Genomic DNA, 16160 nt, shown 5'->3' with positions numbered 1-16160 from the left:
AAATTCTGTTCTCTTCATTTTTAAGACCTGATGAGTTTCAGCCATCAGTTGCACTGATTACTTGAAACAATTTTGTGTCCTAGGAAGCTTTCAGAATTTTTCTTTTCAGCCCCACTACTGCTTAACTTCACACTTGTAATATTTAATGTAATAGATTTATAGTGTTTTTCCATTAGCAAAATTGATAATTAAACAATTGATTAAGTAGAGCACTTTGTAATACCTGATGTTAACTTTCCACAATTTAAAAAAATGGACTGTGATCATATTTTTTCACAGCTGAGCTGTTTTAAAGGCATTGAGGGTACATTTCTCACCATAGGATCACTTCATAGAGTTTTTAAATGAACTTTATTATTGGCTTTTTAAAAAATATTCACAATTTATATTGACCTTTTCCCCACAGACTGTCATTATTTTCATATGCTCAAAAAATTGCAATAGGTTAGAGGCAGATGGTTTTCTTTTAGAGAAAAATTGCTGCTGTATATCTGAATTACCTCAAATCTCTGCAAATTGAATAATTTTGTTTTTAAAGATCAATTTCATTGCTAAGATAAGTCTTAACTTTCTGCAGTTCTCTGAAGCATCAGCTCTGATTTTTCAAAGCATATATATAATGCTTTCTAACATCTTGATCTTCAGCAAGTGGAATGATATTAGTATTATATTCATCATGAAAAGTAGCATTATAGATTATTTATGGGGTAACCGAAATAAGAATGACAACCAGTCTAAGAACAAGAATTTCAAATACAGTGTGGGAGCACCACACAATTCTGTTTCACTGATGAATGGTGAGAAATTCCCTTCCTCTGGATCATTAGTGGCTCATACATGCCTGAATTATTTCAGAAGTTCACTAAAATGTTAATTATGTTCTTAAAAAGCTCTATCTGCCTTATGAATGTTAAGGGTCTTTCAAAGTGATACATGTTCTTGGGGAAAGCCAGAAATAATAAAAATGCTGTCCCCATGAATCCTCAGAATTACTCATCTTCAAAATTATTTCTAAACATGAAAATCCACTATTAGAAAGTTCACAAGAGATTTGTGCCAGAATTAAGCCAAACTGATAACCTGTCCTGTGCTGATATGCTCCTGACAATCATCTTTGTCAGTTTTTCCTGCCCTCAGACATGCTGTCAGGAGTGTCACAAAGCTTGCACAAAAATGTCTATATTTTTCTAGTCAGAAAAAGAAACATAGAATCAATAAGGTTCAGAAAGACCTCTAGGATCTTCAAGTCCAACCTAACATCGCGAGGTTCACAACTAAACCAAGTTTCCTTGGAAGGTATAAATTAACCTTCAGCCAGGTGTAGGTAGTCAGGGTAAGTGTTACCTGTCTAGCCTGTCCAGCTCAGCATCCATCAGGGACGGTAGAGTTCAGGACAGAACTTTTGTCCTCAAATAAATGTTGCGAGGGGCAGGAGCTACAACTTCTCTGTTTTCCACGGACACAGCACTTACTGTGTCTGGCATTCTCTCAGAAGAGGGACTGAGCAAAGAGGCACCACAGTGAGAGCCAGAAGTACTCATGACCTGAATCCTCTGGTCTTCTGACCTATTCCACTGTCACTGGCCACAAGTGATGGAAAAACATTATCTTTCATCCCTATTCTGAGTGCTATCACGAGTACTTAATTATCTCTTAGATTGATGTTTTATGTCAGACCTCGCATGGGGTTTGCCCCATTTAAAAGAAGGAGACACACAGAATTAGTAAGTGGAAGTGGAAAGGTAGTAAGCCACGTCAGGGCTTGTAGAGCTCAGATTATGGTATGTCTGAGAGCAGAAAAATCCCATTCTTGCATGACTGAGGAAAATAGAATCAGCAAAAGTACTGGAAAAAGTCTTGCCTAATTACATATTTACACAATAGAGAGAAATGGCATTGGAGTAGTTCCAGGTTTTTTGGTTACATAATACATGTTTAACAAAACTGTCTAATTATAACTGCACATATTTACTCTAGAGATGTAAAAGGCTTCAAAGAAGATCTTTCATCCTCCAGGAAAGATTTTTTAAACATTTTAATCATTTACTATTGCTTCAAAATCTGTTACCTTTCAGTTCATAAATATATGAACTAAATATTATTTAGTACTATATAATAATGCCTTTTGGGTCTCTTTATTATTGGTTTCAGCCAATAATTGCTTGGAAGTCTGAGTGAATATTCCTTCTAGAACAGACAAAAATAGAACACAAGAGCTTCAAAATTTTTCTTTCTCATAGAATAACTGCAGGATGCAACCTTACATCCTGAAGAATTAAAATACCTTCATGTATTAACATACAAGGGATGTAATGGCTTCTTGGATGACAGAGGTTGTTGTAATGGGAGGTCGCCAAAACAAAAACAAAATCCAAACATAAGCTGTTAACACTAGAGCAGGAGAGGTAAATAGGAAAATCCATCCTGCTGAAAAACAAAATAACTTGTGATTTTTAAGCTTCCCTTCTGAGTATTGGTAAAAAGGCAAAATCCTGAAATGGACTGATTTTCAAACAGATGTTGTTTTGGAAATATGGAAACAACCTTAGAGGACAGGTTTCTGAAATATTTTGCTTTTTTTCTTGCAGCTAAATTTAACCTTTCCCTCTCTGTCCATCCAATGGGCTTCCTGCTTCACACCCCACTCTCTGAGCCTCTCCCTGCATCCCATATTTCAGCTTCTTTTCTACCCCTTCCCTGCCCATGTCACAGCACACAGGCAACCCAGCAGCTTCCCACTCGTTTCCCCTGCACAGTCACAGTGCCTTGGAAGCTCATGGCCAATGTTCTTTCACCTGTCCCTTCTCCGTCCTCAGAGACACCTCCTGGGCTCAGCCATCAGCACAGAGAAGCCAGTGGGTTCTCCTTGGTGCTGGCATGCTGGGAAAGCTGCACCCCAGCTTTGAGGTCAGGAGAGCCCAGGAGGAAAGTGGGGCGTCAGGAAAGACAGAAGTGTCATCACCACCTGGAGAGCCAGGAAGGTTCAGGAAGAATCAGGCATCCAGCTCTTTGGCCTGATTCCCACAGGAACCAGCAAATCTCCACAGAGTGTGTCATTTCCATGGAACCAGTATTTTCTGATGTAAGAATTGCTGTGTCAATGATTCGTCTTTTTTACAACCATCTCTCTCATCTGAGATAAATTTAATGAGGTTTTGTAGAAGCATCACGTCCTCACCACATCAAGCATGGACACAAAGCTGCACCACTGACTCGTCAGACGCAATGCAAAATATCTCAGCACAGCAGGGCTTCAGAAGAAGCTCAGGGAACAAGTGACTCTACTGCCTGTACCTTCTGTTATGATGAACTCCCAGCCGAACAGCAACTTCGTTTTGTTACTACAAAAGCACTCTTTAGTCAACAGGACTTCCACACAATTGACAGGGCTACACATTAGATCAAAATTTTCCTTCTCCTGGAGCGTGTACAATAAAGTAGTGTCTTCACAGTAAGCAATGATAATAGTGGTACACAGGCTTGAGATGATGGGTCTGCATGTTCTCACCAGAGACCAGAGATAAATTATACCCAAGACAAAAGAAAACTCCCTCTTGCAGAAGCCATTAGCAAATCTATTTCTTGTTTTAATAGATGCACCTCCCTCCCACTTTTTTGCACTCCCTTTAAATATGTTAAATATCCAAATACATTATCAGGCAGGAAAGGATATTACTTGAATGCTGATTTTTAATCTGTGACAAATACATTATGTATAATAGCTTCCTCTTAATATTTCATAATCATCTTCATTTAATAATTGATCTGAGTCTAATTTGTAATGCTCATTACTCATATGAATTGAGAATGCTTTTCATCTCACACTATAGATCCAGCACGGCAAAGACAGGAGCTGCGGCTGCTGCTCTCGTTGTGTTAATCAGGAGCCAGAGCCTGGAGAGAAGCACAGGTGCAGGGTGAGATGCACGTCCCTTCCCTGGGAATGCTCAAGGACAGAAATCGCTTCTGCTGAGCGTGCTGTGACGTTTGCTGAGTGCGTGTCAGCAGAGTGAAGGGCACGTCTCATGCTCTCTGTTCTACTGCGCTGTCACTGCCAGCTCAGGCATGTCTTTCCCTGTGTTGACATGCATGACAAATTGCAGAAAAACCTCTGACTGCTAATACTTTCTTCCTTCATCCCAGCTTTCAGTGTCAGTAAAATGCAGTTAAGCCTCATGAAAGGGCTGTGCTCATAAATTCTTGTTAGATATGTAATATTTTGCTACGTGCCCTGAGATGATCTGTCACGGAATAACTCTCCTCATCTTTTGGAATCCTGCATGATAAATCTGTTGTGACAATTACCACTTAAAAAATCACAAGCTTTTTTCTTATATTGTAATATTACAACATGCCAGCAAACTATTAATACCTGTGAGGATCTGTTCCCTGAAGTGTAGTTGAATGTAGGCAATTTTTCTTACTGCAATATATTTCTGTAGCACAGTGTTTGGACCATCAGAACAGTGTTTGGATGCAGCAGGTGAATTATCCAGAGTTAACAGATAGGCTAACCCAAGGAAACCAGCAATTAGTCATGTAACAAGCAAATATTGGTGGAGGTGTTTTAATTTGTAGAAACTATGAACCAAAAATGTGGGAAACCTGTTCAGCAGCTTTGAAGTCATGCTCTTACAGGAGAACTGTGGACCTTTTCAAGCCTCAGGTTGTTTCCACAGATGTCTTGCATTCTACATTACTCAAAGAGTAACAGGTCATAAAAAGCATGAAAGAAAACCCAGGGTGAGATGCTGTGGATCTCTGAATGCCTCAGACCTAACCTAGAGATACTTAAGGTGAAGTCTTCCATGAAAATAATTGGGTTTACTTTAACAAATTATGTGTGAATCTGTGCAAACTTCTTTTTAATTATATTCTTTTTTGTATAAGTTACAGGGATTTTTTTTGTTCAAATAGAATATTTTTAATTTATTTCTTCTTCTGCTACAAGGTTTTTGGAGTAGGAATTATTTCTTCACCTGTGAAGGTAAGACACCTCAGGCATTGGGTTCTAGAATTTTGAGGGAGGCTAATTGTATTATCAATACAATAATTTTCAAGTGTAGAAATCTGTCTGTCCTATAATATACAAAACAAGTACTTCTGTACTCTCCATCCTTCTCTCCAGAGAGTCTGTTGAGAAATAAAGAGGAAAGAAAGGCTTGTTGAAAAACCTTTGAAAATATAAACTCTGGTCTTCCTTACTCCTCCTCTTCTATGTCAGGACCAAAGCCCTTCTGAGCAAACTTGTGGTATTACCCATAAATTTGGTATATATATGGTAATATGTAATCAGGACCAACAGTGCTTGACCCAAGCAGTCCTGGAAGTACTTGCACCTTTTAAGAGCCTCAGCCAGGTTCCCCTCCCAGGGTTTTCATTTTTCTGTGCTGGTCACCTCCTTTAACCTGATCCTAGTAATTCTATATGGCAATGGTGTTTGTTGCATATAAAACACACAAAAAAATCTTGCTGTACTTTAGATTGTCTGACACTGTAATCAGCAGTGGCCTCAGCTGTGTGTGTGACTGGCTCATGATTTTGTCATCATCTCTGACCTGGGCACTTGCATTATGTCTCCCAAATGGCTGAGATAGATCTGAAAATGGGGCTAGGTGTTCACTGGAATTTAAATGTCAGAGAGGATAGGGATGTTTCATGGGATTTCAAATGCCCTACCTCTAAATGTCTTACACTGATTAGTCTCTTTTGCTTAAGAACATTCTCAAGCCAGGTTATTTGGGTTGCTAATGTAAAAGTTAGAGAGTGAAAAACCTCCAATGCTGAATATGCACGGATGAATCCCACTGTTTCTGTGTGCAGTACAGAGCATTTCCAGATGGCTTTGATGCATACTAAATGTTTATTATGTTTTCTAAAATTATTTGATTGAGTTTAACAAATTATAACTGAGTATCTGAAAGGAGAGAGAAAACTATAATGTTTCAAAAAGCTAAGTAATTGTCTGTAATTGCTATTCAGAGATATTTTTTTTCACCTGTGGTAAATTATTTTTGTTGTGTGCTCTCCAACAAGTACTTTAGAAAGCAGCTTCCAGAACAAGGCGTTCCTATTCACTGTTTGAACTCCTGGCAAAAAGAGAATGGGGTGAGGAAGTCCTTAAAAATAGAGCAAGCAAACAAGGTTCACCAGCCTGCCAGGATGAATGCATTCAAACTGGTTTGCTAAATCTGATCATTGTATTTATTTATTTTTGTATTTATTTTGATGTATATTAAAAGATTTCCAAAGCACTAAAGTGTTCTATTCAGAATATTAACTGTTCAAGTTAGCTGCTATGGCTTCTTTTTTACTTCAGAGAGAGCCCTGAGAAGCAGAAGGTCCCAGGTTTTTATCATTCCTTCATACAGTTCCGTGCCTTCATATTGCAGTTGCTCCATTGAAGGTAAACTTGCAGGAGGTGGCATTAATATTGGATTAAATTACTTGGGAGCTTGACCTTCATTGCAACTCACTATAAATTATGTTCATGATGCTTACCACCAAGCTAGTCAGACATCTCTCTCTAACTCTGGTGAATTCTGGTAAAAGCTACTCACAAAATTATTTTTGCTGACCTGGATCTGAAGTCTTGCAACATCTACAAATCAGTGCTTAAGTATCTAAGTCACCCAAGAAGAAATTTTATTTTAGTCCTTCTACTGCTAAGCTCCAAGTGCTGTGATAACCAGTGAAGCCACTGAAAGTCTAGTGAAAGAAAAGCAGACAAAACAATTTAAAATTTAACATGAAGTAAAATTCAGTTTGCTTCCAGCTCACCAAAACAATCTTCACATAGTCATCAAGATTTAATTAAAATTTCTCTTGCACCACTTAAACTGATGTTTGAGGTAATTTTCCACTTTTCACCTCTTGAATAATTATTTCCCTCTATAGGTGAAATGGGGAAAATCAGCTGAAACTTTAAGCTCAGGTTGAAATGGCATTTAGAGCTTTTCCCATAAGTCTTTCAGGATCTTAGTAAATGGTAGGTTTCTCAAGGATCACATCAGTACACCTCACATTTATGATTATATATTGGAAAAGGTGGTTTTGTAACATACCTGGGGATACCTCTTCCGTGACTTCTGAATTTATAGACAGGATATGCAATGTCTTTGACTCACAGTCTTGAGCATTTTCAGAAACCAGTGCTGGATTTTCCTCAATGATAAAAAACCACAAACTATTATCAGATTCAAAGCCCTAGAAAGAATTCCTTTGAAAAGCATCACAGTGAAGTACAGATGAATATAGACAGGGTAAGAGTGCTGAGACAACAAATAAGGGATGTAGTCTGGAATAATAGGCTGTGTCAGAAGATCCCTTTGGAAAGCTCACAGTCAGCACTGCTAGAGAAGTCTTCAGAAATTTACCAGACAGCATTTCACATAGCCAGGAAGAAAAGACAGGTATTGGAGGTGAATTAAAGTCCATCTGAGCTGTGCTGTGCACTCAAGACCTGTCAATCTCAGCCTCTGTGTTTAGGCGAGGTTACTAGTTATTTCTTCTTAACTTCACCTGCACACATGAGTATTTTCATAAGTTCCCACACTAAGAAAATATTTGTTTGCATTTCTCCCTATGGCAAATATTCTCTGCTGCTAATTCTCTTATAGATGGAAAATACTACACTATTTTGACTCCACAACAAAACACTATTTTGACTGCATTTTCCTTTCTGCTAGATAGAGCTCAGGACTGTGCATAGACAGGGGCAGAAGCTGAGGCATTTTTGTTGCCCAGTATGAGAACGGCAGGTTACACTTGGCAACTCCTTATGACTGCACTGCTGAACCCTAATTTTACCAACTCCTCGGTCATCCTGGGTATATCCACTGCACTGAAAAAGACACCAACCAACCAACCTACCAACCAAACAAGAAACAGCCAGAAGGTGAAAGAAAATGAAGGTGACAAAGACAGTGAAAGGCAGACTTCTTTTAACAGAATGAAAAGCTAAATTTTCTATTTCTCCAGAATTTTCAATGAAACAAATGTTGGTGGAATGATCAATGGAAGAATAGTTTTACTTTTGTTCTTTTCTTACACAGGGATTTAGATCCCAGCAAGTCCAAGAAGAACTGTAATATATTTTAAGGTGTACTATAAAGGTTTTCCATTTTGAATCATTATTTACACCAAGGCAAAATAAAGCAAACAGGATAATTAACATTTCCTGTTAATATGAGTTATTCCATATACCTCCCACTGCACAAGGATTCCCTTCCCATAATTTTTGTCTCTTAATAGGTTGCAATTTAGCAAATTCTTTCAAATGTGAAAATTCTCCTGTATGCTTAAATTCTGTATTTTACCAGTATTTTGGAGAATGTGTCAATGTCTGAAAAAAAGTGGTCTGCTTGAGCCCATGTTCAAAATTAAGTCCACTGTAGTGTTTTATTGAATTAAGATGTCCATTTGCCCCACACCTCTGTTCTAAAGCCTCTGGGAAGTAATCACTCACATTACTAAAGCTTTTTTCAAATCTCTTACATCAGAATCCTGACTTAATATCTCCTAGAGCATTTTTCTTTATATTTTTATCTCTCCACACTTTCTTTAATATTTCCTGTGTAATGAAATCAAAAGATCATGCTTTATTCTACATACTGACTCCCTAGAGCTATGAAAGCTACCCTATTTCCTCTGAGGTTCTACATGAATCCCCAACATCTGTCTTGTGTTTTAGTTATTTTTATCATCTCCAGATGTTCCCTGGTGGTTTCAGGAAATTCACCTTCAAATTTTTGATGGTATTTTTTTCCTCCTTCATATTTTACACAAAATGTATGTCATGTTCCTGCATTGTGCTGTTCTGAGCTCTTTAAGTCTCCTTGCAGTTTAACTTCCTTCTGTCTGTTTGCTGATACACTTGCTTTGATGTAGTTGTCAAATTTGACCAATGACAAATGCAACAGCCCAAATGTAAATGTAAAATTTACAATGACAAATGTAAAATAATCACAAGATCTTAAACACTAAGGGTCATAGTATAGCTGAATGCATTAACCTCAGCTCTCTATATGACAGAGTTTCTAATCTATTATGTGATACTGGATCCTTTGATTCCAGCATAAAGCAATAATGTAGCACTATAGCACATGCATTATGGAATTTCACATGTAAGGAGATACCCATTAGTCTTCTTTCCTTTTTTTAACTATATAACAATTGGTTAAGTTTACTTGCCATGCAATAAAAACATTCTTTTTAGTCCTATTATAAATATTCATATAGGACTCATTTCAGACCTTACCAAATCCAAAACACTGGATGACTAAACAGGATTAATATTAGTATCAATTTTTTTGGTTTTTTGTATGCTCAGACCCTTATGAGGTGAATTTTGTGTGTCCATACAGAATATCATATGAAAGTATAGGTTCACATTCCTTCAAGCCAGCTCAACAACCAAAAGCAGGTACATTAGTGCAGCTCCTGAGTTTGGGTGACTCAGCTGCAGCAGAAGACCAGGAGTTTCTGGCACACAAGTGGTCAGAGAGGAATTAGTTCAGCTATCTCTGCATGCTGAATGCCTGGACCTACTGCAATCAGTACTTCCATGGATTCCCATCTTCTGTAAATAGTCAGGTGTGTACTGCCAGTATCCCCATACAAAAATTCATGCCTTTTGAAAACAGAGGAGAAGAGGTCCAAGAAGAGGGCAGGTTTAAGAAACTGTCCAGACTTCAGTACTTCTTTCTGACAAAATTCAAACACTTCCCTTTGGACTAGAAGAGATTACTCACAGTGTTACTCTTAAAAAATTCTTATTTTTGCTAAAATGAAAAAAATCGAGCAACAGAAAGAAAAGAGGTAGACTTTTTTTAAGATACCTTATCTAGACTTCCAAAGAACAAGCACAGACAAGCACAGCAATCAATAGTTCAGGCCAATTATCAGAAAAGCTGACTCTCAGTGGTAGCAGGAGCCAGGGGCCCCTTCTCTTTGAGCACCTAGATCATCTTCCATACTCAACCATGCCTTTTCTGGATTTTCAGCCAGTTGACCAGTGCATTAATCCCACAAAATGAACTTTCCATACCATTTTCACAGCAGCATGACCACGATTGACCTGACCCCCATCATTACTGTGCTCTTCTTACTCCTGGGTGTCCTTCATTCAAGTCTAAATGAAAAAAAAAAAAAAATCCGTTATTTTTTCATTTAGACTGCAATAATTTTTCTTTAGCATTCATAGGGGTCTGCCACCTCATTCTACTCCCCTAAAAATTCTTCACAAAGTTCTGAGGTAAATAACTATCTAATGCAATGTCTCTGTTACAAAGTATTTACTATTTTTGTTAGCCCTAAAGAAAGTGCTGACAGATCATTATGTGCATTTCTCTCTGCCATGCAATCAAATTTGTGTGTTATAAATCAGTTAATTTCATTATGATCATACTTGGAGAAAGATTGGACTATGATGGTCATTGTTAGTCATTTGAGATTTCTTGTTTTCTTAACCAGTAGTTCTCTTTATTGAACACTTGAATATAAAATTATATAATGTTTTTCTTTTTACAATTCTTCACAGTAAAAGTGTCCTTGGGAGGGACACTTTTATTTTGCTCTCCCTTGTCATGTACATCAGCAGTTCTTTATTCAACAGTTCTTAAACAGCATAGAAGATTTGTATTTGATATTCCAAAGTTTAATCTGGGGTGCAGCACTTCCACATATAGGCTCCCAGAAACAGAATGAGCAGAACTAAGAGAAAGGAGTGAAAAGATCTACCTCCTCCTGCTATCCAGGATATCAGAAGTCCTGAGGCATTATCTTTAACGTCTCACACATATCACAGCCCCTAGGGAAGGAGTGGAAAGGGGGATTTGGAAGTTAGAAGAACACTAATGAGCTGAGTCTCTGAGCTCTGCCTGTCTGACTCCATTGACTTCTTTACACTCTTGCTCATTATCATCATAGCAGCTCTACCTTACACAGGGTCTGCCACTCTTCACGTGAACTGAACCTACACAGCAATTGCTCAGAAGAGAACAATTGTGGAAACTCAGCATTTTGTCAGTGTAAGGTAGAAGTCAGGTACAGCATGGTCTGAGGTGCAGTAAGGCTTTTTACAGCATCTGTGTTGTTTTCAGTCCATGAGATACAGGAGTGGGGGGACAGGAGGACAGGACAGAACCCACTGTGCCCTCTGCTCAGCTTGTAGGTGAAAGCAATCTCTGCAGTGGGGAGAGAGAGGACAGAAAGCTACACCATCAATTCCACTAAAGACAGGGAAAAATTGATCACAGAGGAATGTGGAAAGTTTCAACAATTTTCCTTATCTACTCTAAAACGTATGCTCTAGCAAAGTCTGTTTCATTTTCCCCAACAAAAGCTAAGAAAAAAGAGATAGTGTCTTCAAGAAACACCATGGTTATCATGTCTCTCTGCACTACTCAGGAATTTGGTGGGAGGCAGCAATATTTGACTGTACCCCAGTCAACTTCTTGAAACTGCCGTAAGAGATGGTAAAACAGTATTCACTACAAAAATTCCAGAGCAATCTTTAGTCTGCTTCACACTGTTGAGCTAGCTGAAAAAACTCTTTGGAATCTGGTGAAGGAGTTGTCTCCTAACATGCCAAAATGAAGACATTACACTGCATTTCCTTTGCTGTTTGGGGGCTTGTGTGTGAATTGGGAAGGTAGTATTATATTGAGAAATGGGTCTTAGAAATGTGCAGTGATGGAGCTCTCAGCCTGCATGAGTTTGTCAAGTCAGGCAGAGCAATAGGTCCTCTCCCCTTGGTGGCAGGGCATGGCACATGAGGAAATGCCACACTTTATTGGCAGATTTTTTCAAGGATCATAGAGATGTCTCCTGCTGTGCAGTTTAGCTCCATGTCCCGCCTTAAGGAAAGATTTTGATCTAGGAATCTTTCCTGGGATAGGATGAGAGGCTTTCACAGGGCAAGAGCCCAAGGCTATCTAAGGTGGAATTACCTCACAATTTTCTCCTTGCAATTTTTATTTTATACACCAACAATAAAAGAAAGATATGAGGAAGAAATCTCCTTAATCTGGAGAGAAAGGACTTGGTTGATTCATGGTCCCATTCAGACTCAAATATGGAAATAAAGCTCTAATAGGAAGACGATTTGAGCAGAAGGAAAAGTTGAGTTGTATTTCTTCAGTTACCTTGAGAACAATTCTCAGAGACTAGACTAACAAAGCTAAAAACTAGTAAAATCTTGTACCTGGTAATCTGTTCTTCTCCTGCACCAAAGCAATGAATTTTGTCTCATCAACCAGCAGTCTCTCAAATACATATGTTCTGTTTTCAAGCAATTACAGAGAGTTTTAGATACAACTTATTGTTATAAAATTTCATTGGATGTGTAAATTGAAAGGCTGTTCTTTGTTGAACTATAAAAATAAGGGCAAGCATAAAAGAAAAAAATTGAATAAATGAGATATATATACATTGGGTATTGGAAAGGTAAGTTTATGCTAAGCAGAATAATAAGGACTGGAATTGGACCAAAGAAGAGAAATAAATAACTATTAGTCGGGCTAGAGGTAAATTGCCTGTCTTCCAAAGAAGGCACCTGAGCCCAGCAGTAGAAAATGTAAAATGTATCCCAACCACATCTGTGGATTATTTTCCAATCACAAAACAAAAGTTACATTATCTTAGGCAGTTGCCAGCACATTCTGTGAACAAAGAAGAGTTTAGAATATGACAAACTTTATGTGAGAAGAAAGAAACCTGACATTTCGGCTTCACTGAGACATTGTGGTGCATGAGGGAAGATGTAGTCTGACTAGGAACAAGAGAACATGAAAAATACAGTAACCAGAACCACTAAGAAATATTTCCTGACCAAAATATTTCAGAGTTTTGGCTAACATAAATCACTAAAATTGTAAAGGTTTCCACAGATATTAAAAAACATGTTCTGACCTCTCTAATGTCAAAGGATTAAAGGGAATTCTTTCTCCTATGTGTCTGAATTAATGCAGTACTAAAATATGCTTTTTCTTCATATATTGTGATATTCAGTATACATTCACTAGAGTTGTAGGAAGGATTGCAGACATCCTTCCTTCACGCTCCATATTTCAGGAACTGCTCCTTAAAAACTCCCATCATAACTATAAATGAACTTCAAACGGTTATGCAGCAAAACTTGTCTTTCATATAACATTAGATATGTCTTGTATTTCTAATAATAATGAGTCTTTAGGTTCTCCCTAGACAGGGAACAAAGATAAATCTTACAGAATAGCAAGCTTCATGCCCTTAGATAGGAGGATACTGCTGGGCAAAAAGATTTAATGGTTTACTTAAATTATTTCAAAGCTGCATCTAAGTCAGCAAAAACCACTAGAAGCAGAACTCACTTGCAGGAAGCTTTTAAGGATAGAGCTTGGAGTTGGTAAAATACACGCAGGAAAGAACATGTGACAATGACTTATTTAGAGTGTCCCTTAAGCACCTTTCCCTTTGCTGTCACATTAGTTAAACTCATGAAGATTCAGTTGTTAATTTTGAGTCATTTCTCAAAAAATATCTACATCTTTGAGAACTTCATCAAGTCACTGCAAAGTTCATAAATTCAATCAAAGATATGGTGTGTTTCTTGGCTCTGATACACTCTGTTTAATTCAGTAGAAAGCTTCTCAGGCCTCTTGGGACAGTGAACTATGGCTACAGAAATTCAAGGTACCCCTAAGACAATACAGGTTGCAGTGAAAGCCAGTGTAGCAAGCAATATTTGTCAAATAAGACACATAATTTAAGCTTAGCTGGTAAAAATCTGATTTAAATTTCTTTGTACTTTACTGTATGACATCTCTACCCTTTTAACCAGAATTAGCAGGTAAAAATGCAATATTTGCATGTTTTTTGCATGATATCAAATTAAAATTCAGGTGCAGTTAATGTTGTAATGTATATTCAGAAAAACAATAGAGAATTGCATGGACTTTTAGGATATTTGATAAATCAAAGTTTGTTTGTCTGGGGTTCTTTTTAATTTTAACAGTTATAACTAAGTTTCTCAAGTCCTTAAATTATCAGTTTTCAGTCCCCATGTACAATCCAGGCTTCCTCACACAGCTCCCACTCCCAGGCATCATCATCATTCCAGAATCCTGCAGTTTTCTTCAATATCAGGGAAGTAGAGTTAAAAAGGAAATGAGTTATTAACATAGCTTACAGCTGGAAAGTTTTGGCCATTTACTGGCCAAAATGCACAGCATAATCTACTGAAACTATCAGTCACACATCAAGTATTAGCTACCTCTACAGCTCTCTTCCCATTTTATGCCTTTACAGAGAAAATATGTAATTTATTTGTGAGAAAAAATCTGTGTCCAGCATTCATCCTGGCATTGACTAAAATGGCTCAAAGCTCTGTGATGCTTTGATATGTGATTCAGATCCTGTGTTGTAAGGAGGCTGATACAGGGTGGAAATAAGCATCAAATCCTAGGTCAGCTTTGGAAGCTTAAGCCTGAATTTCCTGACTTTACTTGCTTTGAAGATAATTATTATCCTCTTGTAGTTATTATAAATATTTTCATAATATTCACATTTCCTGATTCCACCCTGAAAGAAAGCAGGAAATGCCAACAATTGGGAGAATTGGCATTTGCTAATGGAGCAAATGGCTCGCCTTTGTGTACAGTACACATGAGCTGGATAAGTGAAGCTTTACATGCTGATCCAAAGCAAATGCAAACCCTGAATTTTCTGAGATTTCCTCTTTATTGGAGTTTCTTCTCACATATTTCAGCTGTAAACTTTTTTTCCGAACTCAAAACAGCCTGTTGAAGTGGTAGGCCAGTTGTGAAAGTAAAAAGTGTACAGCTTATGATATCAGCATGTAGGGTGAGAGGGTGAAAAGGACAGAAGGGCTGTGTATCAGACAGGGAGGAAAAGTGAAGGCGTGCTTGCCAGAAACAAGAATTTTGTAGTATGAACATATGATATGCAATACATACTTAAAGAAAATCCCAGGTTTTCAATGAAACTTCCTTCTGTTCAAAAAGAGCCCTCAGGTTTAACAATCTGTCAGAGCTAATATTATATATGTGACCTTAAATATTCATTGGGTTTGTAGAAATTTCATCTCCTTTTGCATTTATCAAGAATTATTCATAATATGCCAGTTTCTGTCATAATTCAGACACTTTTAGGCCAAAAAATGTAGAAAGAAAACTAAAGCCCAAAAGAGAAAATGACAGCTACAGTGATGGAATGGGGATAAGTGATAGTTTTAAAGAAACTCACTGTAGATCTATAATTTTCCCTTTTAACACCTTGTTTTTAAGCTATACTTCATTTAAGATGTCGACACAGCTTGATGTGAAGTACATAATTTATTGAATGCTGACTTTCTTGTATGATTTATTTTGTTGTTTTGCAAGTCAAGTACAATCTTGCAACACGTCTTACTCGTAAAATACTAAAAACCCCTTTGTGTTTACTGAAGCAGTGATCAAAACATGAACATTATATGCCACATCTAGTTTAAAGCACAAATATGAGTGCCAAATTTGCCTAAAATCAAATCACTCATCCAGAATGCACAGCATCAAAGAGTTTTGATTTGATTTGACAAGGTAGCACAAGGCACTTTATAGGACATTCAACACACCAATACAAATTTGCTTTCCCTGTTGCATCACTCTCTATTTCCTGGTCTGTAGTTCTTCCTTATTTTATGAGGTGAGCTGAAAGAGTTGACAAAAAGGAGATTAGAGAGATCTAGATGGAAATCTGTACTTTGAAACTTGGCTGTTTAATTATTGTCATCTGTATTACATCAAGATGGAGAAAGAGGTTAAGTCCTTATTTTCAGAATGCAGTGCCTGTATCTCTCTTCAAAACCAATGACTATAAATGTTTTTATAAATGATAAAGAAATAAATAAAAAGGATGAACCATGTGACAAAGAAAATTCAGTGATAAACCATAAAAAATAGGTTCAGAAATTGTTTGTAATATTGGGCATACAATTCATACTAAAGATCTAGGTACATAAAATTACTTTTCTAGGCTTATTATTACCAGTTGCAGGCTTTATAATTGCAAACTGTAGTCCTTTAATTTGAAGATATTTTTTTACCCGCAAGTGTTATCCATAATAAAGTAAGCCTCATCAAATCCTTATAGGCAGAGGAATATGGAGGACAGGAAAAACC

At 37.4% G+C, this 16160-nt stretch overlaps 1 long non-coding RNA gene across 3 annotated transcripts in view; it reads right to left on the bottom strand.

Moving 5' to 3' along the window:
• Positions 1-16160, bottom strand: part of LOC148224280 (uncharacterized) — a 93005-nt gene that overhangs the window by 17265 nt on the left and 59580 nt on the right. For 2 of the 3 annotated variants that reach the window (XR_015802275.1, XR_015802276.1), the window contains exons 4-6: positions 10741-10810; positions 10049-10132; positions 7065-7164 (exon numbers count right to left, since the gene is read on the bottom strand). This is a non-coding gene — a long non-coding RNA (uncharacterized LOC148224280). The remainder of the gene's footprint in view (positions 1-7064; positions 7165-10048; positions 10133-10740; positions 10811-16160) is intronic. The other variant, XR_015802277.1, reaches the window with a different exon arrangement.

The sequence above is a fragment of the Sturnus vulgaris genome, chromosome 3 (genome assembly GCF_052056855.1).
Source record: "Sturnus vulgaris isolate bStuVul1 chromosome 3, bStuVul1.hap1, whole genome shotgun sequence".
Taxonomy (NCBI): domain Eukaryota; kingdom Metazoa; phylum Chordata; class Aves; order Passeriformes; family Sturnidae; genus Sturnus; species Sturnus vulgaris.
The sequence above is the reverse complement of the archived record's forward strand: the minus strand, read 5'-3'. Positions and strand labels throughout refer to the sequence as shown.